This window comes from Spinacia oleracea, unplaced genomic scaffold (assembly GCF_020520425.1).
Source record: "Spinacia oleracea cultivar Varoflay unplaced genomic scaffold, BTI_SOV_V1 SOVchr0_002, whole genome shotgun sequence".
NCBI lineage: Eukaryota > Viridiplantae > Streptophyta > Magnoliopsida > Caryophyllales > Amaranthaceae > Spinacia > Spinacia oleracea.
In genome coordinates, this window is record NW_026614330.1 from 396,396 (window position 1) to 423,592 (window position 27,197).

Below are 27,197 nucleotides of genomic sequence, written 5' to 3' on the forward strand. Positions count from 1 at the left end.
ACAGGGGTTGTTTGCTCAGAAGTTCGGCGGCACGAATATTTGGCCGTCCAGACCATTTGACGAGCATGTCTAGCGGCAATCATACCTATTGATTGACTCGCGTCAATCAATAACGTTATAGACACGCTCGCCAAAGAAAGCGACGACCACAGTGAGGCCTAGCACATGCTCAGTTGCCTGCGGCACCAACAACTTCGAAACAGGGTTTGTTTGCTCAGAAGTTCGGCGGCACGAATATTTGGCCGTCCAGACCATTTGACGAGCATGTCTAGCGGCAATCATACCTATTGATTGACTCGCGTCAATCAATAACGTTATAGACATACTCGCCAAAGAAAGAGACGACCATAGTAGTGCCTAGCGCATGCTCAGTTGCCTGCGGCACCAACGTGCTTAGTGTACACTCAGTTGCACCTTGGCTACCATACCTATTGATTAAGCCTATAGACTAAGGAATAATCAAATTATGAAGAACAAATAAATGCGAGATAAAAGAACAAAAATAGCCTATTTATAGAACAACGCCCGCAAGAGGCGTGCAAAGGTGGCCAAATATTCAAAACAAATTGTTGAGTGCTCAGCAGGCACAATGGTACAGACGCCAGCGGCGCCAAAACATAACAAAATAATTGTTTTTGCCCTTAGGCATGAGAACACTTAAATAAATTTTTTGCTGGAATAATACAGAAGGAAGCAAATCAGGGAGCGGCCGCATCGTCCTCGTCATCGGAGGATACAAACTCAGGGGGCGGCTGACCAAGACGTTCAGCAGCCAACACAGCGGCACTATGTTCCATTCGCCGCTGGAACCACGCAAGATCATACTCTGACATGTGGCTCTCCCAGGCGTGCTTAACAGCGTCCTTGGTCGCTTGTTCCCCCTGATCATAGGATTCCAGGAGACGCTCACGCAAGGTGCGAACTTGCGATCTGGCCGTCTCTAGCTCCCCACGAAGATGCTCGGCCTCCTCAACCGCCTCTTTGACCTGAGGGTACTCCCGCAACTGGTCCTGAAGCGTCCGTATTTCCGCCGCCGCTGTCTTGGCCTCCTCGACCATTGCCACCATGTCTTTATCTTGCGCCAAGATCTTCTTAAGCAGCTCGGCCTTGTCAGATCTCAACGCAGCCACCTCCTTTGCTTGAAGGTCTATGGTCGTCTGCATCTGCAGGCGGACCTCTTCAATGGATTTGAACGCATAGTCGCCATGGTGGGTGGACTCAGCCACCTGAGCTTTGAGCTCCTCAGCAGTGCGGGTCTTCCAACTCTTACAGAACTCCATGCGGCAGAACAACTGCAAAAGGAGCTACATGTTAGTAAATGACTAAAAGAGAAGACAAGTACAAGCAAGTTGGAAATAGACTTACGTCGAGAAGAGTGGCCTGGATCGCACCAAACTGGGCGTCAGTCTTGCGGCCAGGAAGAGAAGCAACATACTCTGCGGGGACGGCCTTAAAAACCTTGCGGCATATAGCCACCCTATCCTTTGACGAATAGTGGGGAGTAGCAGGTACGTTCTCGTCCTCTGCAGCAGCTGCATCCTTCCCTTTGTCTTTGGCTATAGGAAAAACAACGGCCTTAGGATGACGCGGAGAGTAAGAAGAACTGCCAGAGGAGGCTCGATACGTCTGAACGACGTTCGAATAATACTTACCGCCCGATGACCTAGCTCGGCGGGCCACCTCCGCAGGTATCTGAGAGCGGACGTCGGCCGGGATTCCAGAAAGAGGGTCCTCCAGCTCGTCCGGATGCCCACCGGACCTCGATTTGGACACCAAGTCCACCACTAGAGACGGCTTGTCCACGCCAATCTCATCGTCATCAAGGCATCCCCCCTCAGCAACCTTCGACTCGTCTTTCTTCATGAGACGGCGGGGTAGGGGTTTTGGCTTTATGAAGGTACTCGGAGTCTCCGAGCCAGCTGGCACAGCTCTCTTCTTCAGCTGGGACAGAGTCGTCCCCTTCTTCTTCCCTGACGCCCTAGCCGCGTCCTTAGCTTGCTAAAAAAGAAAGTAAAGGACAGTCAAATATTGGGCCTCGTCATCAATCACAAGTCACTCACAGAATAGTGGCTCGTCATTAAAAAGGACGCCCGTCTCAAAATGACGAGGCGTACCTTATCAATCACAAGTCACTCACAAGATAGTGGCTCGTCATTAAAAAGGACGCCCGTCTCAAAATGACGAGGCGTACCTTATCAATCACAAGTCACTCACAGAATAGTGGCTCGTCATTAAAAAGGACGCCCGTCTCAAAATGACGAGGCGTACCTTATCAATCACAAGTCACTCACAAGATAGTGGCTCGTCATTAAAAAGGACGCCGGTCTCAAAATGACGAGGCGTACCTTATCAATCACAAGTCACTCACAAGATAGTGGCTCGTCATTAAAAAGGACGCCCGTCTCAAAATGACGAGGCGTACCTTATCAATCACAAGTCACTCACAGAATAGTGGCTCGTCATTAAAAAGGACGCCCGTCTCAAAATGACGAGGCTTACCTTATCAATCACAAGTCACTCACAAGATAGTGGCTCGTCATTAAAAAGGACGCCCGTCTCAAAATGACGAGGCGTACCTTATCAATCACAAGTCACTCACAGAATAGTGGCTCGTCATTAAAAAGGACGCCCGTCTCAAAATGACGAGGCGTACCTTATCAATCACAAGTCACTCACAGAATAGTGGCTCGTCATTAAAAAGGACGCCCGTCTCCATAATGACGAGGCGTACCTTATCAATCACAAGTCACTAAACAGTGGCTCGTCATTAAAAAGGACGCCCGTCTTAAAAATGACGAGGCGTACCTTATCAAGTGCAAGACACTCACAGAAAAGTGGCCCGTCATTAAAAAGGACGCCCGTCTCGAAAATGACGAGGCGTACCCTATCAACCACGAGTCACTTGTAAAAAAAGGGGTGGGGGTGGCCCGTCTTAAAAGGTGACGAGGCGCACCTTGGCAACCACAGGAAAAACACTAACAAAGGGGCCCGTCATTAAAAAGTGACGAGGCCAACCTTAGCAAACACGGGTCACATGTCAGGATATCGGCTCGTCACTAAAAAGACGTCCACTGTAGACAATGGACGGGGGAAGCTTAACTTGCAAAAACAACCTAAGAGAATACTCACCTTCTCCTCCAACTCGGCCTTGGCCTTCTGCATCTTGGCCTCATAGATGTTCGCCATCCAATCGGTCATATCGCCCTTCCCGGTATCCGCCGCCGACAACTTGCTCATTCCTTCCTCTGTGAACAAAAGAAATCCAAAGTTAGAAAAATGAATAAGACCAAGGCAGAGCGGCACATAAATTGGCATACAACCTCGAGTCATGGAATATCCTAAGCCTACGCCCGCTAGAAAGGCCTCGTTCCGAAACTGGCTAATGTGCGGCAACCACTCGGCCGGCACATGGAAACTCTTATCCACTGTTAAGTGGTAAGTGTTGGCCCTGAACAGGACCATTATCTGATCCCACTCTTCGGCAGTAAGGGGTGGAAGGGGCTCGTCACGATCCATGAAGTTGGCGTTGCAGTTCCAGCGGCTCATTCTCTCATACATCTCCTGGTCGTCCGTGTAAAACACGACCCACCTCTTCCTCCACATATGCCACTTGCTGAGCTTGCCGACCACTGTCTGGTAGGTACCACGGCTGCTCAGATTAAACCACCCTTTGGCGGCACTGGGGGAACGAGAGAGGGAGACCAGATGCAGAAAGGCGTTGAAGGACGGCTCCACGTCGTTCAGCGCACATTTGGCAATATAGCCAAAGATATCCGCCCATGAGTTGGGGGTCAGCTGGGCCACCCCAATATTAAAACCATCTAACACCTCCACAACGAAGGGGTGTGGAGGGAATCTCATGCCGAGTTTGATGGACGCGGCATACACAGGGAATTCTCCCTCGGCAAGCAGGCTGACGGTCGAGTCCAGACCGGCCGACACGCGCATTTGGTACCCTTCCCCCACGCAGAGGTCATCCCTCATCTTGGCTCCGTGCCTGTCTAGCCACCGCATCCAGCCCACGTCTGGGTGAATCTCTGACGGAAGCAATTGGGCCTCCTCCCGTCCTCTGGGCCTAATAAGCTGGGGAGCAGCTTCTTGCTCCTCGGCGGCCGATGACAATGGAGCGACGCTTGGCTCCCCCACTGCCTGGCTCGCTGTACCCTCCGACGAGCTTGCCGCCTGCTCCCCCGCCTCGACATACTCGTCGATCTCTTGAAAGAGTTCGGCAAATTCTTCGTCGACTGCCGGGGCGTTGGAAGAATATCTCTCCCTAGGAGGTGTCGATGCTTCTTCCCGCAAGCGCAGATGCGTAGGATCTGCCGTTTGCTTGGTTCTAGCCATGCCTTCTGCATAGTGAACGAAGCACGGCTTAGGGGTGACCAACAATGAAGAAAAAGACGCGATTGGACGTCCGCCCCGACAAAAGATGAAAGGCGGAAAAATCTTAAATAAAACCTTCAAACCCTTACCTAGTACTAAGAGGTCGGCCGCTAACAAAGAGAAAAATGACGAGAGGATAACAAAAACAAGAAATAAAGGCGAAAACTAACCTCGAAAGATCTGCGAAGTACTCGATGAAGAACAAGATGAGTTTCGCGAAGAACAGGATGAGTTTCGCGAAGAACAGGGTGAGTTTGACGAGGGAAAGGATGAGTCTCGTGGTGGCCGGAAATCGCCTGAGGGTGGTAGGAATACGCCGGAAATCGCCTATGAGACAGCTCTGAGAAAACGAAATGTAAAAAAATGAAATTTACCCCCCCCCTCTATATATAGGGAGGGGCAAAATGGAGAAAGGTGACACGTGTCACCATCTCAACACCTGACCCAAAGATGAAGATGCAAATCAAGAGTCAAGAAGCGATACCCGGAATGTGTTTCCAGAAATGCCCTTCTTGAGGGGCAAATGTTGTGGGCAAAATTACCGCGCCTTCGTGTACCAATGAGGACGTGACACATGGCACGTATTGCGCCCCCTAAGCAGAAATCATACGAAGTCTACTCCGAGGCATGAGTATTAATCTAGGTATCTACAATGTATGTATTTAAGTGTGTATAAATGTATGTATAAAACCTATACCTGGAAAGGGGCTTAATTAGTATGTATCCCAAGTGAATGACTAAGCACAATAGGCCCAAACAGCCCACTATTGCCAAAAGGGACCAGAGAATTGTAAGGAGAAAGGACACGTGTCCTCCTCCCATTCCCCAGCCAATCATGTAAGGGGAATATTAGGTCATTCCCCCAAAAACCTAGTACTATAAATATTCCCACTTCCCTAGAAAAAGGGGTCACAATCAATACATTCTAGAGCAATTGCTGCTCTGCCTTCTCTCTACTTTCTCTCTCTATAAAAATACAATCTTGTTTAATCTTTAAAAGTTACCAAGAAACCTCCAAGGTATCTCACCGGAAAAACCCCACAACACACACCATAGAAATCCTGACGAACTTCCCACTAGAGAAAGCCTTGCAAAAAATGGATACAGCCGGCAGGCTGTTGCGATGGGCAATAGAGTTGTCGGAATATGATCTAGAATTCCACCCGCGCAATGCAATAAAATCACAAGCCTTGGCTGACTTTGTAGTCAAAGCATCTTATCAGGAGGATGAAGCCAAAGCAGAATCCTGGGAAGTATCGGTGGACGGATCAGCTACTCAGTCGGGAGCGGAAGCCGGCGTTGTCATGACTTCTCCGACAGGAGATAAGTTCGAATACGCAATCAGATTCACTTTTGCAGCTTCGAACAACGAAGCAGAGTATGAGGCAGCCATCGCGAGGGTACATCTATGTTTGTTGGCAGACGCCAAGAGGATAGTAATGACAACGAGGCAAAGAAAGTCAAAAAAGACGTCTGCTGGTACGTTATATATCAGGGACAACTCTACAAAAGAGCATTCAGCCTCCCCCTGCTCCGATATTTGACGGCATACAAGTCCGCAAGATTAATCAGGAGATGCATGAGGGTATATGCGGAAACCATGTGGGAGGAAAAACACTTGCTTTGATCTTAAGGTTACTACTGGCCAACTATGTTCGAGGACGCACAAAGTTATGTCAAGAAATGCGAAAAATTCCAATTGTTCGCTCTGTAAGGTTATGATACATATGACAATACATAAATCATGCGGAAAAACCATAAAGCCAGGAAAGCATATTATTTACAAATAATCATTTAGCATAGTATAGATGCATACACTTTGTAGCGTGCCTTCCCTAGCTGCGCCCGAACCGAACAAGAACAAGTCTTTAGGACTCCAAGTGTCGTCCCTCCGTAGATAGTCCACAGTACGTCCGGATCGCCTCAAGATTGACCAACTAGAATCGCCCTTAAGGTGTTTAGGAATTTTCGGTTATTATTGTGCAAGAGTGTGGCTGAATTTTCTTTCAAAACTTACCCTTTGAATACTTCAATCGTGCTTATAAATTATGACCCTAGGCCCTTATTTATAGAGGTTTGGAAAGGGAATTGGAATCCTAGTAGGATACGATTTAATTAAACTTAGAATCCTACAAGGACTCTAATTAATTAAATAATCCTAATAGGAATAGGAATTTAATCATACACCAAATCCTAATAGATTTAGGAATTGTGCATGGACACAAACACACACGCACAGAGCCACGAGGGCGCCCGCACGCGTGCGCTCGACCCACGCAGCCCACGCTGGGCAGCCTTGCCTTGGCGCGCTGGGCCTGCCTTGCGGTGGGCCTGGCGCTGCCTTGGGCTGGGCGTTTGGCGCGCGTCTTTGCTTGCTGGGCGATGGCCTGGCTTCGTGCTGGGCCTTCGTCCGGCAGGCCTCGTCCGATGCTTATTCGTATGATACGCTTCCGATTAAATTCCCGGTTCCGGAATTCATTTCCGATACGAACAATATTTAATATTTCCTATTCCGGAATTAATTTCCATTTCGAACAAATATTTAATATTTCCGTTTCCGGAACTATTTTCCGATTCCGATAATATTTCCGATTCTGACAATATTTCCATTTCCGGTAATATTTCCGATTCCGGCAATATTTCCATTTCCGATAATATTTTCCGATTCGTACCATGTTTCCGTTTCCGGCAACATCTACGACTTGGATAATATTTATATTTCCGATACGATCCATATTTCCGTTTCCAGCAATATCATCGTTTCCGGAGTATTCATTTCTTGCTTGTGACGATCTCAGCTCCCACTGAAACCAAGATCCGTCGATTCCGAATATCCATAGATAGAGTATTTAATGCCATTAAATACTTGATCCATTTATGTACTATTTGTGTGACCCTACGGGTTCAGTCAAGAGTAAGCTGTGGATTAATATCATTAATTCCACTTGAACTGAAGCGGCCTCTAGCTAGGCATTCAGCTCACTTGATCTCACTGAATTATTAACTTGTTAATTAATACTGAACCGCATTTATTAGACTTAACATTGAATGCATACTTGGACCAAGGGCATTATTTCCTTCAGTCTCCCACTTGTCCTTAGGGACAAGTGTGCATTTCCTAATTCCTTTGTCGTTCGATGCTTGCTCTTGAACATAAGGTAAGAGTTATCATCCTTATTATGTCCAGAGGTGTTTCTCGTTTTCAGAGTTCAACTGATCAAATAAGCAGATAATCATAGCCTATGATTCATCTGAGCACGGCCATGCATTTCACAGTTTCTAGCATCTCATCCCGAGTGGCCTTGTACAACTTTTAAGCATCTCATCCCGATTTATGGGAGGACAATCCCAATCTTGCGATCTTGAGATTAGACTTCGTTTGATAGGTGATTACCTGAGCGTTGCCTTTATAGCCTCCTTTTACGGTGCGACGGTTGGTCAACGTCAAAGCAACCAGTTCTCAAACAAGTAATCTCAAATCACTCAGGTATTGAGGATTTAGTGTCTAATAATTTTAATGAAATTTACTTATGACAGATTTTCATCTCTTACAGTAAAGTTTCATAGGTCTGTCCGATACTAGTCTTCCCAAAGTAAGTATCTATGCAAATGATTATGACATTGCCATGTCCACATAGTTCGAGAAACAGAACTACTAGTCATCTTGCATTCTAGTCGTCTAACGTTTTCTATGCGTCCAATTTTATAGAAAACTCCGACCAGGGACCATTTTCAACCTTTGACATTCAAGTTCACTTGATAGACATTTCTTAGTCACAGGACTGGTCCTGACTGTCTATCTTGAATATATCGTCAATTTGAAGGGACTCATCATTTAATAAACCACAAATTAAATGGAAAAATGAATTCTATTCATTTATTGTGAATGGTTAACCAATAATGTTTTACAAAGATTTAAACTCTAAAACTTTAAAACATTAAATAAGGATATCAAAGCCATTCTCCAATATGCTTGATTCCCATGGCTGCAGTGTGCGAGTTGTGCTTCGCCTGCGGCAGAGGTTTAGTCAATGGATCTGATATGTTGTCATCAGTTCCAATCTTGATTATCTCGACTTCTTTTCTTTCAACGAACTCTCGTAGAAGGTGAAATCTACGAAGTACATGCTTGACTCTTTGGTGGTGTCTAGGCTCCTTTGCCTGTGCAATAGCTCCGTTATTATCACAATACAGGGCTATTGGTCCTTTAATGGAGGGGACTACACCTAGTTCACCTATGAACTTCCTTAGCCATATAGCTTCCTTTGCTGCTTCATGTGCAGCAATGTACTCCGCTTCAGTTGTAGAATCCGCAATGGTGCTTTGCTTAGCACTTTTCCAGCTTACTGCACCTCCGTTGAGGCAGAAGACAAACCCAGACTGTGATCTGAAATCATCTTTGTCGGTTTAGAAACTTGCGTCCGTATAGCGTTTAACAATTAATTCATCATCTCCACCATAGACCAGGAAGTCATCTTTGTGCCTTTTCAGGTACTTCAGAATATTCTTGGCAGCAGTCCAATGTGCCTCTCCTGGGTCTGACTGGTATCTGCTCGTAGCACTGAGTGCGTACGCAACATCCGGGCGTGTACATATCATAGCATACATTTTTGAACCAATCAATGATGCATATGGAATCCCATTCATTCGTCTACGCTCATCAAGTGTTTTTGGGCACTGAGTCTTGCTTAGAGTTATTCCATGAGACATGGGTAGGTAGCCTCGCTTGGAGTCTGCCATCTTGAACCTATCAAGCACTTTATTGATATAAGTGCTTTGACTAAGTCCAATCATCTTTTTAGATCTATCTCTGTAAATCTTGATGCCCAATATGTACTGTGCTTCTCCTAGATCCTTCATCGAAAAACATTTCCCAAGCCAAATCTTGACAGAGTTCAACATAGGAATGTCATTTCCGATAAGTAATATGTCGTCGACATATAATACTAGGAAAGCAATTTTGCTCCCACTGACCTTCTTGTATACACAAGATTCGTCTGCGTTCTTGATGAAACCAAAGTCACTGACTGCTTCATCAAAACGTATATTCCAGCACCTGGATGCCTGCTTCAATCCGTAGATTGATTTCTTTAGCTTGCATACCTTTTTAGCATTCTTTGGATCCTCAAAACCTTCAGGCTGTGTCATGAACACAGTTTCTGTTAAAACGCCGTTTAAGAAAGCGGTTTTGACATCCATCTGCCATATTTCGTAATCGTAACATGCAGCGATTGCTAACATTATTCGAATAGACTTTAGCATTGCAACTGGTGAAAAGGTTTCATCGTAATCCACACCGTGGACTTGCCTGTAACCTTTTGCAACCAATCTAGCTTTGAAAACTTCAAGTTTCCCATCCTTGTCCTTTTTCAGTTTAAAAACCCATTTGCTTCCAATGGCTTGGTAGCTATCTGGCAAATCGACCAAATCCCATACTTGGTTTTCAGACATGGAGTCTAATTCAGATTGCATGGCTTCTTGCCATTGCTTGGAGCTAGGGCTTGTCATAGCTTGTTTGTAAGTCGCAGGTTCATCACTTTCAAGTAATAGAACGTCATAGCTCTCGTTCGTCAAAATACCTAAGTACCTTTCCGGTTGAGATCTATATCTTTGCGATCTACGCGGGGTAGCATTTCTAGACTGACCATGATTCTCACCAGATTTTTCTAAAGATCTCTGAGTTTCATCCTGAATGTCATCTTGAGCATTCTCTAGAGTTTGTTGTTCGACTCGAATTTCTTCGAGGTCTACTTTTTTCCCACTTGTCATTTTGGAAATGTGATCTTTCTCCAAAAAGACACCATCTTGAGCAACAAACACCTTGTTCTCAGATGTATTGTAGAAGTAATACCCCTTTGTTTCCTTTGGATAGCCCACAAGGATACATTTGTCAGATTTCGGATGAAGTTTGTCTGAATTTAATCGTTTGACGTATACTTCACATCCCCAAATCTTAAGAAAAGACACATTTGGAGGCTTTCCAAACCATAACTCATATGGAGTCTTTTCGACAGCTTTAGACGGGGCTCTATTTATTGTGAGTGCAGCTGTATTTAGTGCATGTCCCCAAAATTCTATTGGAAGTTCGGCCTGACCCATCATTGACCTGACCATGTCTAGCAAGGTTCTGTTCCTCCGTTCCGACACACCATTCCATTGTGGTGTTCCAGGAGGAGTCAATTCAAACAGAATTCCACATTCTTTCAAATGGTCATCAAATTCATAGCTCAGATATTCACCGCCTCTATCAGACCGCAGTGCCTTAATCTTCTTGCCTAATTGATTCTCTACTTCACTATGAAATTCCTTGAATTTGTCAAAGGATTCAGACTTATGCTTCATTAGGTAGACATAACCATATCTACTGAAGTCATTAGTGAAAGTGATAAAGTAGCTGAAACCACCTCTAGCATTTGTACTCATTGGTCCACATACATCTGTATGGATTAAACCCAATAGTTCAGTTGCTCTTTCTCCAACTTTAGAGAAAGGTTGCTTTGTCATTTTGCCAAGTAAACATGATTCGCATTTACCACAATCCTCTAAGTCAAATGGTTCTAGAATTCCTTCCTTTTGAAGTCTTTCTAAGCGTTTCAAGTTTATATGGCCTAATCGACAATGCCACAGATAGGTGAGATCTGAATCATTCTTTTTGGCCTTTTTGGTATTTATGTTATAAACTTGTTTGTCGTGATCTAATAAATAAAGTCCACTGACTAATCTAGCAGATCCATAAAACATCTCTTTAAAATAAAACGAACAACTATTGTCTTTTATTAAAAAGGAAAATCCCTTAGCATCTAAGCAAGAAACTGAAATGATGTTTTTAGTAAGACTTGGAACATGGAAACATTCTTCCAGTTCCAAAACTAGCCAAGAGGGCAACGACAAATAATAAGTTCCTACAGCTAATGCATCAATCCGTGCTCCATTTCCCACTCGTAGGTCGACTTCAGCCTTGCTTAACTTTCTACTTCTTCTTAGTCCCTGTGGATTGGAACATAAGTGTGAGGTTGTTGATCTAGTATGGCCCGACTTCATCTTGAAGCTTCAACTTCAAAGTCCGTCTCGAAAATCTCCGTGGGAGGCACCATTTTCTTCAAATAGGATAAGCTATAATTAAACTAATTACAACTATTTGATGGTACGGAGACCATATTTGAATTGAGAAACAATTTTGGTACTTTAGACCAATTACATTCAAATTAATGGTACGCATACCATATTTTCTATCCTATTTGGGCCATACTAGTCACTTCATAACCTGCAAAACAGTACATATACAATATATACCATTCACCCATTCATTATCATGAATGGCCCACATAGCTGGTTAGTAAAACACGTTATGCATCACATAAATATTTGCAGCAATTAATCAAGGGCACCAATAATCTACAAATTATTCAGTCCTTATTAATTCTAATCAAGTTGTTTTAACCTTAAGGATTTGTAGACTTATTCAAGAGTTTATGACTAAAAGGGCTCCCACTTAAACCAATAAATTCATACGCTTTACTAATTTTAAACATAAAAATGTATTTCTAGTCTAACCGGAAACATACAAATTTAATTAAAATTTAAAGCTCATATAAATTTATAATTGAATCCACAAATTTAATTTATTTTCAGTCGTATTTAAATTAATTCATGATTTTAATTTTAGTAAAATAATTAGAATAAATGAAATTTATTATAATTATAATATTCAAAATTAAAATCCAAGAAAATAATTTAAATTATTAATTTCAAAATTAATTAAAATTACGTAAACTGAAAATTTCAAATTAAAATTTTAAAACGATCTAATCGTAACATGAGGTGCGCAACATCATCACGCAATGCACAGCCATAGGCCACACGCACGCAGCCATCGCTGGCCATGTGCGCGCAGCCTATGTGCTGCGTCGCATTCGTCGTAGCACACCATCGCAAGGTACCATCGAAGCACACGAGGCAACAGCTCGCTGCGCGCGCCAGCGCTCGATGCACGCGAGCCATCGCTCGTTGCGCGCTGTTGTTCGATGCTGGGCGTAGCGCTCGTCGCACGCGAGCCAGTGCTCGCTGCGCGCGAGGCATCGCTCGCTTGCGCGAGCAGTGCGCGTTGCACGCGACTGCTCGCTGCCTTGCTCTCGCCCTTGCCCACTCGCCCATCGCTCACAGCACACGACACAAGGCAGGGCTGCTGCTTGTGCTCGTGCACCATAGCCTTGCTCATTGCATTCGTACCGCATGGGCGACGAGCTCCCTTGCTCGTCGTCGCATGCCCGCACTATACAACACCCCTTAAGGGTAACACGTAGCGTCCATTGCTTTGTGCGTGCAAGTTATATGAGCGAATCGCATAAAATTAAAATTTTATTTTCAAAATTAATGACAAATTAATAAATCATATTAATTTCATAATTTTAGGGTGAAAAATCGAAAAATTATTAATTAATTAATTGATTTCCGATTAACATGGATTCATCTAGGTCATAAAAATTTAAAATTTAACACAAATTTACAATTTTTATGGTGGTTTTTAATCATAGGTATCTAATTAAATTATTAACTAATTATGAAAATCAAATTAATTCTAAATTATTCCAATTTTCAACAAATTAATCATAATTACAAATTAGATTGCATAATTAACAAGGCTAGGCATTCAAACTTGTTAAACATATACAGTAGGTCAATCAAAAATTCAAGATTTATCAACAAGAATCGCAAATATTTAATTTAACATCTTAAATTTACGAAATTTTACGTTCGAAAAACTAAAACCTCCGAAAAGTCATAGTTAGGCTTCGAATTTGAGAATTCTGGGTTCGGGGCCGAAAAATACATTTTTGTCAAAATTTTAGAATGCCTTTTACATGCGGAATTGACACAAAAATCACTCGATTTGGATGAGTAACGAAGAAACTACCGAAAACTGCGTACATATAATTAAATAAACGCAATTTGCAATTAATTAACAATTACGAAAATTAATCACCCCTTTTAATTCTTGCAAATTTGTAATATTTAACCATGTTTATGCAATTTAGATTATGAAAATAATAAGAGGCTCGTGATACCACTGTAAGGTTATGATACATATGACAATACATACATCATGCGGAAAAACCATAAAGCCAGGAAAGCATATTATATACACATAATCATTTAGCATAGTATAGATGCATACACTTTGTAGCGTGCCTTCCCTAGCTGCGCCCGAACCGAACAAGAACAAGTCTTTAGGACTCCAAGTGTCGTCCCTCCGTAGATAGTCCACAGTACGTCCGGATCCGCCTCAAGATTGACCAACTAGAATCGCCCTTAAGGTGTTTAGGAATTTTCGGTTATTATTGTGCAAGAGTGTGGCTGAATTTTCTTTCAAAACTTACCCTTTGAATACTTCAATAGTGTTTATAAATTATGACCCTAGGCCCTTATTTATAGAGGTTTGGAAAGGGAATTGGAATCCTAGTAGGATACGATTTAATTAAACTTAGAATCCTACAAGGACTCTAATTAATTAAATAATCCTAATAGGAATAGGAATTTAATCATACACCAAATCCTAATAGATTTAGGAATTGTGCATGGACACAAACACACACGCACTAAGCCACGAGGGCGCCCGCACGCGTGCGCTCGGCCCACGCAGCCCACGCTGGGCAGCCTTGCCTTGGCGCGCTGGGCCTGCCTTGGGGTGGGCCTGGCGCTGCCTTGGGCTGGGCGTTTGGCGCGCGTCTTTGCTTCCTGGGCGATGGCCTGGCTTCGTGCTAGGCCTTCGTCCGACAGGCCTCGTCCGATGCTTATTCGTACGATACGCTTCCGATTAAATTCCCGGTTCCGGAATTCATTTCCGATACGAACAATATTTAATATTTCCGATTCCGGAATTAATTTCCATTTCGAACAAATATTTAATATTTCCGTTTCCGGAACTATTTTCCGATTCCGATAATATTTCCGATTCTGACAATATTTCCGTTTCCGGTAATATTTCCATTTCCGATAATATTTTCCGATTCGTACCATGTTTCCGTTTCCGGCAACATCTACGACTTGGATAATATTTATATTTCCGATACGATCCATATTTCCGTTTCCGGCAATATCATCGTTTCCGGAGTATTCATTTCTTGCTTGTGACGATCTCAGCTCCCACTGAAACCAAGATCCGTCGATTCCGAATATCCATAGATAGAGTATTTAATGCCATTAAATACTTGATCCGTTTACGTACTATTTGTGTGACCCTACGGGTTCAGTCAAGAGTAAGTTGTGGATTAATATCATTAATTCCACTTGAACTGAAGCGGCCTCTAGCTAGGCATTCAGCTCACTTGATCTCACTGAATTATTAACTTGTTAATTAATACTGAACCGCATTTATTAGACTTAACATTAAATGCATACTTGGACCAAGGGCATTATTTCCTTCACGCTCCAGTAATACGCATGCCAGCAAATGATCTGATGCCCATTCTGAATTCAATTCCATTCGCCCAATGGGTAATGGATATTGTAGGACCCTTCATAACAGCTTCTGGAGGCAGGAAGTTCTTGATAGTCGCTGTCGATTACTTCACAAAATGGATTGAGGCCGAGCCGTTAGCAAAGATAACAGCCAACCAAGTGCGGAAATTCATCTGGAGGAATATCATAACAAGGTTCGGAATACCGACAGCGATAGTGTTCAACCATGGATGCCAGTTCGACTGCGCGCCTATCCAAGCGTTCCTGGCAGACTATCGAGTCAAGTTTGCATACGCATCAGTCTGCCACCCGCAGAGCAACGGGCAAGCCGAAGCTGCAAACAAACAGATACTCATAGCCCTCAAGAAAAAGCTGGATGAATTCAAAGGCAAGTGGGCGGATACAGTCCCAGAAGTTCTATGGGGTAATCGAACGATGATAAAAGAAGCAACAGGAGAAAGCCCTTTCAAACTATGCTTCGGATCAGAAGCAGTCATACCGGCTGAAGTAGCACTACCCACCTTCCGCATCCAGCATTACGAAGGGCACGAAAACGACAGCCTACTCAGGCACCAGCTAGACTTCTTGCCAGAGGTTAGACTGCAAGCCGAAATGAAGTCTGCAGCATACAAGAACAGAATGAGCAGAGCCTATAACAAACGGGTAAAACATAGAAAACTGGAAGTAGGCGACCTTGTACTCCGCAGGACGGCAGCATGGTTCACGATGACGTTGATACGTAGTTGATACTAGACCAAACACGACTTAATCAAATAATTTGTTACATATAACACCCATATAGGATACGTAACTACAGAATTGATTCGTGCGTATCATACTCGAGTAGCTAGCTAGCTAGCTTTGCAATAAATAGATAAGTTCACATGCAATGTGGGGCAAATCCTGCTGGCTAGTACTACTCGTTAGTCGTTACCATACTACTTTGTTCAAAGAACTCAATCCAAAAAGTATAACTTTCTAATGTAAGTGATAAAAAAGCAATAAAAAACACGTCCATCTCTCAACGGTCCACGTGTTATGTAATTTATGTACTAGTTGTACCGTACTATTAATGCATTACAATTTATAATTGATGGCAACACCTTGTTTGCCAAGCCTGGACCTGAAAGGCTGAAAATGGACTGCCTCACTAATCAATATGAACAGAATATCATTAGTTGATTAGGATGGTCTATAACAATAATCATTTTAACATTAATTATCATTGAATAATTTGTCTAACAGAAGGTGCATGAAACATCTAAAACTTGAGTGTAGCTAGCTACATCCTATTGTATCATAATATCATTTTTTTTAAAAAAAAGATAAGGAAAAAGAACTTAGGTTCCCCTTCGCACATAATATCATATACATATTGTTTTCGATCAGTTTTAATAACTTCACAAATAATACAAGAATACGAAGTATATTGGAATATTGGATAATTTGAGACCATAATTCACTATCCAATTATTTACAAATGATCTTGAGATACTAATTTGTCAAGGTCTATCCAAGTTACAAACTTAAAATGTCTAGTTTATTATGGTGTGAACGTTTCCTGTCCAATTGTTACATTTTTGAAATAACTAATGCGTTTCCAAAGAGTCACTACTTCTTAAGAGACCCGCCCCACCCACTTTATCCGCCCAAGATCCACCTCGTATATTAGGGCTTACATATATATATATTCTTTGGGCTTCAAGGTTGTATTGGTATTTATTGTAGTTAACCTAAAAGCCCTACCTTAGAAGCTGTATATATAAACATACGTCATTGTGAAATACAAGCAAGAAAACTATCTACCCTAATTAATTTGTCATGGTATCGGAGCTAGCAGCCTAGCAAACCCTACTCACAATTTTTTTTTTGCTTCTTTATTCTACCCGTCTTCTTCCTCTCAAGCAATATTTGCCATCCAAACTGACCATCCCAAGCCTCGTTTTGAGAGGCCCGATAAGTCACAACTTACTTGCACCCACTGCAAGCGTGACGACCATGATAACACTACTTGTTTCAAGCTCCATGGCTACCCGGAGTGGTATGAAGAGGTGAAGAATCGTCGCTCTAAGGGAGGCTCTTCCAAGGGTGGTACGACTTCTGGTTCTGGAGGTCGGGGTCGCGGTATCCCTGCACGGGCTAATGCCGTGTCTAGCAGCAACATCGTATGGGAGGGCAACCCTGCTTCTGATGAGAATCTCTCAAACGTTGTTGTGGAGTATACACCTGAGCACATACGTGCATTACTCAATATGCTCAATAATAAAAACTCCAATATGGACAAAATGACAAGTTCGTGCTCTTCAATGCCATGGATCATAGACACAGGTGCCTCTCGTCTTGTTACGGGTGATGCAACCCGTCTGAAAAATGGTATCCATTATTGCTTCCCTTGTTGGATTGCCCGACGGGAATAACGTAATAGCTACCATGGAGGGTTAAGCAACCCTTTCCAGCACATTAATTCTTGAAAATGTTTTATATGTTCCCAATTTACATTGCAATTTAATGTCGGTGTCACAGTTAATTGATGATTCTAAATTATTTGTCCAATTCACTGAATCTCTTTTTGCTATACAGGACCAACATTCAGGGAGCCTGATTGGGGCCGGTTAGCGGAAGGATGGACTCCACTATTTCCGGGAAATACCTACAGTGTGTGCGGTGACAGTTCCTGGAGTATCTACGTTTCAATTATGGCATCGTCGACTGGGGCATCCGTCTGATAGAGTTCTCAAGTTAGTTCCTGCTATTAAGAATTGTACTCGTAATATTCCAAAGAAATTAAATAAAGCATGTGGAATTTGTCCACAAGCTAAGCACATCGTGAAAGTTTTCATGTTAGTGATAGCAAAGCCAATAGAATTTTTGAATTAATACATTGTGATTTATGGGGGCGAAACTCTATTCCTTCAACTAGTGGTGCGCATTATTTTTTGACATTGGTAGATGATTTTTCAAGAGCAGTGTGGGTATATTTATTGCATTCGAAAACAGAAGTTTATAAAGCTTTTCGCTCTTTCTTTGCTATGATTGAGCGTCAATTTGAAACGACTGTTAAATTCGTTCGTAGTGATAATGGCACTGAATTTAGATGTATGTTGGATTATTTTGATGAAAATGGGATCCTCTTTCAAACTTCGTGTGTTGGTACTCCTCAACAAAAGGGTTGGGTCGAACGTAAGCACCAACACATTTTAAACGTTGGCCGAGCCATGATGTTTGAGGGAAACCTACCTATTTCTCTGTGGGGTGAATGTATTTTAGGTGCAGTTTATCTAATTAATCGTACATCGTCAGGCTTGTTGCAAAGTAAAACAGCGTTTGAGATTCTGTTTGGCAAAGAACCTGATTTGGATCATTTGCGTATTTTTGGTTGCTTGTGCTATGCTTTTAATCAAAAATCAAAGGGACATAAATTTGCTTCTCGGAGTCGGAAATGTGCTTTCGTTGGATATCCTAATGGAAAGAAAGGGTATAAAATGTACGACATGGAAACATCTGAAATATTTGTATCTCGGGACGTCAAATTTCATGAAAACGAATGCAAACCCAAATGATGAATTACATGGAGATAATTTGTTGAGTTCTGGAAATGTGGACGTTGATATTAAGTTTTTGGATGACTTGGAACATACTTTGGATGACACTCATGGATTAGCAGGGCCCACGGTAGTTGTACCAAATCTTGGTGAGACATTACATGCTACTGACAATGCAGAGATGTTTGACCAATCACCTTCATCACTGACCCAACGGTTGTTGTTCTAGGGCCAGGCCATTCCGTTTGCCCCACCGAGCTCCTCTTCGGTTCAACAAGTTGCCTCTCCTATTGTTCCACGGGAGCAATATACTCCTATTTCTTCTATTGGGCCACAGGAGCAACGTACTCCTTCTACCTCTATTGGGCCACGGGAGCAGCATGCCCCATCTTCTCCTATTGAGCCACAAGAGCAGCGTCCTTCATCTCCTCCTCCCGACATGGACGTTGATGGCCCACTTGGTCTGGGCAAAGGTTGTCGCCTTAAGCGTCCATCCGTTCTCCTCAAAAATTTTGTCACACACACTATTCAAGTTGCGAGTCCATCCAACCGTTCATCATCCTCTACTAGCTCTTCAGGTACTCCCTGTCCTATAGAACACTTTGTGAATTGTGATAAATTTTCTTTGCGACATCGTATATTTCTTGCAGCTATTCTTGGAGGCATTGAGCCTCAGACCTTTAATGAAGCAATGAAAGACTCTGGCTGGAGGGAAGCAATGCAAAAAGAAATTGGGGCACTGGAGGATAATGAAACATGGGTCATAGAAGAACTACCACCCGGAAAAAAGGCTCTTGGTTGCAAATGGGTTTATAAGATCAAATTTCATGCAAATGGCACAGTTGAGCGCCTGAAAGCGCGCTTAGTAATTTTTGGGAATCATCAGGTTGAAGGCATTGACTACAATGAGACATTTTTCCCTGTGGCCAGGATGGTTATTGTTCGTGCCTTCCTCGCTATTGCGACAGCTAAGAATTGGGAATTATATCAAATGGATGTACACAATGCATTCCTCCATGGTGATCTCGTTGAGGAAGTCTACATGAAATTGCCCCCGGGATTCAATGTGGGTAAGCCAGGAATGGTTTGTATTCTGAAAAAAAATCTCTCTATGGCCTAAAAAAAGCACCTTGATGTTGGTTTGCTAAGTTAGCTGCATCATTGCGGAACTATGGTTTTCTTCAATCTTACTCGGACTACTTACTCTTCACCTTTGTTTAAGGAATGACTCAACTCAATGTGCTTGTATATGTTGATGACTTAATTATATCTGGTTTTGATTCTTCCGCTATTGCCTCTTTTAAAGCCTATCTGGGTGAATGTTTTCATATGAAAGACTTGGGCGTCCTGAAATACTTTCTTATCATTGAGGTGGCCCGTAGCTCGGAGGGGATCTTTCTGTGTCAACGAAAGTATACTCTTGATATTATCGCCGAAGCAAGACTCTTAGGTTCAAAACCTATGGGATTTCCAATTGAACAGAATCACAATCTTGCTCTTGCAACTGGTGCTCTCCTTGAGGATCCGGAATCATACAGACGCCTAGTCGGCCGCCTAATCTATTTGTCTTTTACTCGGCCTGATCTAGCATACACGGTACATATTCTGGCCCAATTCATGCCAGCACCGCGCCAGGAACATTGGGATGCTGCCCTTCGAGTCGTGCGATACTTGAAGGGGTGTGCGGGCCAAGGTATTCTCCTTCACGCCGATTGTGATCTTATATTGTCTGGTTTGTGCAACTCTGATTGGGCAAGTTGCCCATTAATAAGACGCTCTATAACGGGTTGGCTCGTCTTTCTTGGTGGCTCTCCTGTGTCTTGGAAAACCAAGAAACAACATATTGTTTCTCGCTTGTCTGCAGAGGCCAAATATCGGGCTATGGCGACCCTTACATAGGAATTGAAATGGCTTAAGGAATTGCTGCAGAGTCTTGGCGTTGCACACTCGCGCGCCATGCCCTTATTTTGTGATAGTAAGTCCGCTCTCCACATTGCCCAAAATCTTGTCTTCCACGAACGCACCAAGGACATTGAGATCGATTGTCACTAAGTTCGAGATGCTATTCAAGAAGGCATCATTACTCCTAGCCACGTCTCTATCGATATTTAATTGGCCGACATCTTCACAAAGACATTGGGCAAGCGTCAGTTTCTTTACTTACTTAGCAAGTTGGGCATTTGTGATCTCCACGCTCCAACTTGAGGGGAGGTATTAGGGCTTACATATATATATTCTTTGGGCTTGAAGGTTGTATTGGTATTTATTGTAGTTAACCTAAAAGCCCTACCTTAGAAGCTGTATATATAAACATACGTCATTGTGAAATACAAGCAAGAAAACTATCTACCCTAATTAATTTGTCATCGTATTACCAAGTTATAATTTAAATACTACAAAATAACCGCAAAATATAATTTAATCTGTTTTTTTTTTTCTGATTTACTAAATTTAATATTTATGATATTAATTTTACAAAGCCATTACCTAAAATTAGAGTATTAAGTAAAATATTTTATATGGAGTATATTTCGAGACGGGCGGGGTGGGGCGGGTACACCTTAAGTTCCATACGCACCCCACCACTCATGTCAGGTATTATTTTTGTCTGCATCTCCACCCTATCTTTCACAAGACCTTCGTCCTTCTTACCTAATTGGGGTTGATGCGGGACGGATCTCGCATTTAACCCGACAATTAACATTTCTAAGTATTTGTTCATAAACCATTGATGCAATATAAAATACTCCCTCTGTTCCTTAATTCTTACACCATTTTGACTTTTTGCACTATTTACATAATTCACTTTAACCCTATTTTATTTCTTGTATATGAAAACAAATGTTAGTATTTAAATTATAACTTGATAATACGATTTCAAAATATATATTTTTCATCTTAATATATATTTTCGAAATATTAATATTTTTATAAGTTTTATAATATAAGTTAAAAGATATTGGTGGTCAAAGTTGTGCATTGACAAGCGTATTTAGTCAAAACGGTGCGAGTATTAAGAGACGGTGGGAGTACTTTTTAACGTGAAACCAGTACATTATTAAACCCAAATATACATTTCGTATACGGAGTAATAGCTTTGGTTGTTTGATATTTAAAGTAAGGGAGAATATAATAAAGTGAAAAGAAGAGGAATAGTTGGGATATGGTTATTGTCACTTAAAGTATGAAATTGTTTTGACATTGTCCACTTGTCTTCTTGAGGCGTTACGTATTACTATAATCTTAGCAATTCGATTCAATAACACCTTAAATAACATTCCTACAACTGTAATCTTTCACATTCACCACTATGATTGGTATGGTATATCCGTATATGTATAAAACATTGGTTTAAGATTTCAGAATGCAAAATTTTAAGCTTTAACCAAAATATATATAAGCTGAAATATTAGACCAACGAAGTCTTAGATTAATGATTAAGATTACGATAAGTCACAACTTTAAATCCCAAAATAAGTAAATTATTAGCTCAAATGTTGACTTAACAGGTTATGGTTAAGTTTTTTGTTCTTCTCTCATTCAGAAAGCAAATGATTAAATGAGCAGATAAATTCAGAATATAGCCTAAAATATCCCATCAACCCTGAATTAGTTCAAATGTGATTAAAAAAACATACACCAAATTCTTTCAATAAATTTTTGAAAAATATTATATCTTTCCCTCTAAACAAAAGTTATTTGTATATTATAATTTTTTGTAAAACCGTTTATTTAACTCTCACATCATATATTTTCACACATGTCATTTGTCAACCATTTCCTACCAACTTTTTAGAGACGGTATGACGGTTACGTAAGGTTAAGCTGTGAGAGCAACTCTAATAATTTTAAAAATTGACTTGCTTGCAAAGAGTTAAAATATACAAGCACGTTGCACGTAGTCAACCGATAATAAAGAAATTACGTAACCAGCTATCAAAATAGAAAAAGTGGAATAACTGAATATTGTATATAAAATAAAATATCATTTGGAGCTAGAATGTATAATAGTCCACCAATAAAAAACTTTTAGCTTAAAAGAATTATAACTAGAAATTTGATGTGGCATATTTAACTACACCACCTTGTAACTAACCATTGTAGTTGACCAATTATTCTAAGACGCTAAGAGCAACTCTAATGATTAATTAGCAACAAAATGGGCTAAAATCTACCACAACAAAAGATATAATGTTTATAGGCTATAAAGTTTTTCATCGATGGGCTCTCTATAATATTTTATTTATTATAATTTTTATTTATTTTACTTTTGTTTCAACTTTGTCTTAAGCTACATGCTCACAGACCTACAATATTTTGATTGTATCTTAAGTATTTATGTACCAACGATTTGCTACCAACTCGTATATTTTTATTTGTTCCGAGCAGGTCATTTTTAAGATTGGAGTTGAACTTCTTCTATCCTTTTATTATTTTCTTTAAATCAAAATAATATACTCCCTCCGTTCTTAAATATTAATCCCCTTTTGATTTTTTAGTCCGTTTCAACTCAATATTGTACATTAAATAAATATAAAAGTTTGACATTGATAACCTACACATGGAGACAAATAAAACAAGATCTCACGTAAATATGTTTTGAAATACGTATTGGAAAAAAGTTGGAAGATTTTCTTCCATTGTAAATAGTGTCAAGATTTCAAAAAGGACTAATAATCAAGAACAGGGTACTGAGTATATATATAAATAATTATAAAACCAAATGAATTTCAGTAAAACGGAATTAAATTTTGAAAGAAAGAAACGATATTATTATCGGCATATCAAAACCACATCTCCAGCAGTTTCTTGATTGGATGTTTAGAGATGAATCAAGAAAGAAAACCGATTACTTGTAAATTCCATCTAATTTTTTTACTCCATATCTCTATTCTATAAAGGAACAGCTAAGGTTAAAATGGTAATCATGCTTTTCGTGTCCCCTAATAAAAAGACAAAAATACCCCTCTGCTCTTACAATTACATATTACTGTAAATTTGATAATTTATTATTTTAAAATACTGATTAATTATTGGTTTTAAAACTGATAATCTATTTTTGTCTACTTAGATGTTTAAACGTCAATTTTGGTGTCAATCGATCACATTCAATCAGGCAAGAATCCTGTTATTCTGTAAATTTTCATAATACAGAAAATCTGTCAAAAAAGTCAAAATAAAGAGCAAATAAGGAAAGTCACGCATATACACAGCCAAGAAAATCATGCATAAACCCACAACCAAGAAAATCACGCATATACCCAACCAAAAATCACGCATAAACCCAACCAAGAAGATCTTATTACAAATTATCACAATTGCAAAAATTAAATCATATTGACATTCGACTGAATTAAATCAAAATCAGTCTACACCCAGAAAACTAAAAACGAAGAATCCCAGAAAAATTCCATCACCATTCCTCTTCAAGTTGCGCCAATACACGTAAGTAATATCTTCTTCTACTTCCTTGCAAGCAAATAAAAACAGAAATTAAACAATTTTTATTTTAATAATCATTTGTGAATTTCTATGCATAAGCATAATGTTCTTTTTTTAAGATTGTTGCTGTGTAGATTGAATCTGTCTAACTAAAACACTTCCGTTTATTTTTTATGCAGATTTCAAAAATATAAGGTATGTAATATGCATTCTTTTATTGATTTAATTAATTAATTTATATTTTAATTCTTTCTTTTAATTAAATAATCTCTTATTTGATTCTAATCTCCAATTGCAGATTTCAAAATATAAGGTATGTTTATAGGATTTTGGGAGTGTAATAGCTTTTGAAAAGACATAGCATAAATTTGTGTTATTGGAATTATAAATTGAAAAACACATGACTTGCATCGGTTTTATGCAGATTTTAAGTTGGGTTTTAAGTTCATAACAAAATATAATGATCAACAACATACGGTATGTGCCCCATCAATCTCTTAAACAAAAAGAAGAGTAATATGTATGATTTTAGTTATTTTAATTAATTATTTCAGATTATTCATGCTTTTAATTAAATAATCTCTTATTTAATTAAAAGCATAGATTATATTTTGATTAAATATCAGAAATAATCTACAAAATAAATCCACTTCTAAATAAATCTAAAATCATGAATTAAAATCATAAAAATATGAAATAAATAATGATTTTTGCAGGTTTTATTTATTTTAATTAATTATTACATTTTAATTAATTAGTCATATGCATGATTTTATTTATTTTAATTAATTATTACAGATTTTACTATTTTAGTTCATGTTTTTAATTAAATAAGTTGTGATTTGATTTTAATCTCTAATTTCATATTTTATTAGGTTCTAGGAATGCAATACACTAAAAAAAACATAATCCAGTAAAAATGACACATAAAAATACGGACCTTCTCATAGTTAATAGAGAGGAGGGGAGACTAATCCGTGCAGCAAATAGATGATAGAATAGTTTTGTTTTGTTGTACCTACATAAACATTAAAAAAACCATTAAATTTCTGCTTTGTAAACAAAGACAAGCGAACAACTCTAAGAAAATATTTCACAAAACACACTACTGCAAAAGAAATCGTAACATGCATGTTTCTTTTGAGCTTTATTCTTGGTTATATATTGTTTTATATATGTCATCTAAAATAATTCAAAATCTAACAAATAAAACACAGTTAATCTGTTAATGAATCAAACAAGAACCTCACCACCACAAACTAACCAAAACCCAAAATAAATTGCCAGAGATCAAGCATAAAAAACTATTAGATCTCTAGCTAAGGACATATCACTAAATTATGCATAGCGAGCATCAAAAACTATTACTGGACTAAAAAACAACAAACATATACCTACAACATGGAGATCTTCCAATAAAATTGGTTTACACAATAGCTTCACTTTAGTCTTGATAGCTAATTCTAATTTTATCATTTATTTTCTACAATAAGCTTCTGATAATACATCTCAAGAATACTAACATCAAGAAGCCACTGTTGTAAAAAAAAACATCAAGAAGCACAAATGGGGCTTTTTTTTTTGGTAGTTAAGCAAATATTATAAAGAAACCTAAAAGGAAAAAGTTATATACAACCTACCAAACTAAAACAAACAGACTACAATGAATTGCACCAAACTACCTAAAGAAACCTCCTAACAAGACAAACACCTAGAAACAAACAAACCCACCACACACAAAAGAAATCACACCCTTCCAAACTAACATCAGGAAGCTGCAAAATAACATCAAGGAGAGCCTGCCACTGCAGTCTCCAATCACTCATTCAAACCATAACAGCCAAAACCCAAACAATAAGTTGCAGACTAAAACTTACAGATACCAAAACCAGCAGTATACCTGCAGCATTGCACCAACGTAACCGCTCCAAAAATAATTCCCACCAGTCAGACATCCGTCTACAAGAACTCTATCCCAGCGACATAAGCGTTTCATTAAAAGCAACTAAACGCTAATGAGACTCAGACTCAAACAAATAAAAAAAATAAAAAAAAGGTCCAAAAATTATATTACAGTCTAACGCAAATCGGACTCAATTCAAATCCAAAAAATTTGGTTCTTACTTCTTAAGCATAATTACTTGGTAGATGACAATTTGTGGATTCGGCAAAGCCTAGACCAAAAAAATAAAATCACCAATTAACCTATGAAATCACTTTGGATCTCCAATTAACTTAGTTATCACATGCAAAATCACCAATTAACTTAGTTATCACAGGCAAAACCTCACCAAACTTAAACCACAACAAAAAGACAATAAATCAAAACCAAACAAAAAGATCTGGAAATTAGAATTAAACTACATAAAATTAAGCAATATTAAAATAAAGGTACAATAAATTGAACCTTTCCCATCGCCTCGCCATCGCCTCGCCCAACAAACCATAGGGGACACGACATGGGAACAAAAAGTGCAAAAAAAAAAATATAGTTAAGCGAAAAATAAGCACACGAACCCCAACTAAAATTAGTGAAATTAATCCTAAAATTAAACACTAAATAACCAACAATTTCCACAAACCAATATTTTGCATGAGGTAAAATTCGATTATAAACCCAAAAAAATCATTCAAACAAACCCTGTGAAAACCCATTAATTTCCCCCCAAACACTTAAAGATAATAGATATACACCAAGGAAAGATCAATAAATAAAACGCTAAATCAAGTTTAAACTATTTCTGCTCACCATTTCTGCTCACCATTTCTGCTAAAGTGGGCGAGATCCAAGAGTTGGCGATGCATGCGAGATCCAAGAGTTTATAATCACCATTTTGGGTACAAATGGTTGATTGAACTTGATAAAACCCAGAATTATATAGATTATTTTTGTGAAATCCGAAAAATAGAGGTGGTTTCCAACAATGGCGACGAAATATGAGGGGATAGAGAAGAGAGGAAGGGGAGAGACGAGAGATGGATCCAGAAAATATGAGGGAGTAGAGGAGAGAGAAAGAAGATAGACGAGATCCAGAATGGGATAGAGGATAGAGAAAGGAGATAGACGAGAAGAGAGAGAAAGGAAAATGGAAATATGAGGAGAGAGACAGGAGATATGGGAAGATAGAAACAAGAGAGGGATCTAGAAATATCCAGACTGAAAAATTGGATAAAAATAATTATCAAAATAAAATTAAAGCCTTTTTTTTGGTTAACAAGCATAAAAAGAAAATATTTAACTTATTCTAAATTAAATTAAAGCCTTTATAAAAGGAAAAGAAAAAAAATCCATTTTAATCTAAATAAAAGCTTTAAAGAATTTGCTACTCCTACTTCAATTTGGAAATTATAATCATGGATTTAGATAATGTT

At 39.7% G+C, this 27,197-nt stretch overlaps 1 long non-coding RNA gene across 2 annotated transcripts; it reads right to left on the minus strand.

The window, feature by feature from the left end:
* Positions 1–23,595: 23,595 nt before the first annotated feature.
* On the minus strand, positions 23,596–26,944 carry LOC130464800 (uncharacterized). Of its 2 annotated transcripts, none has more exons than XR_008925138.1 (3): positions 26,588–26,944; positions 24,766–24,843; positions 23,596–23,852 (listed from the first exon to the last, which is right to left on the minus strand). It is a non-coding gene; the product is annotated as an uncharacterized lncRNA (long non-coding RNA). The 2 variants fall into 2 exon arrangements; XR_008925137.1 differs by having other exon boundaries at positions 26,575–26,944.
* Positions 26,945–27,197: the final 253 nt, after the last annotated feature.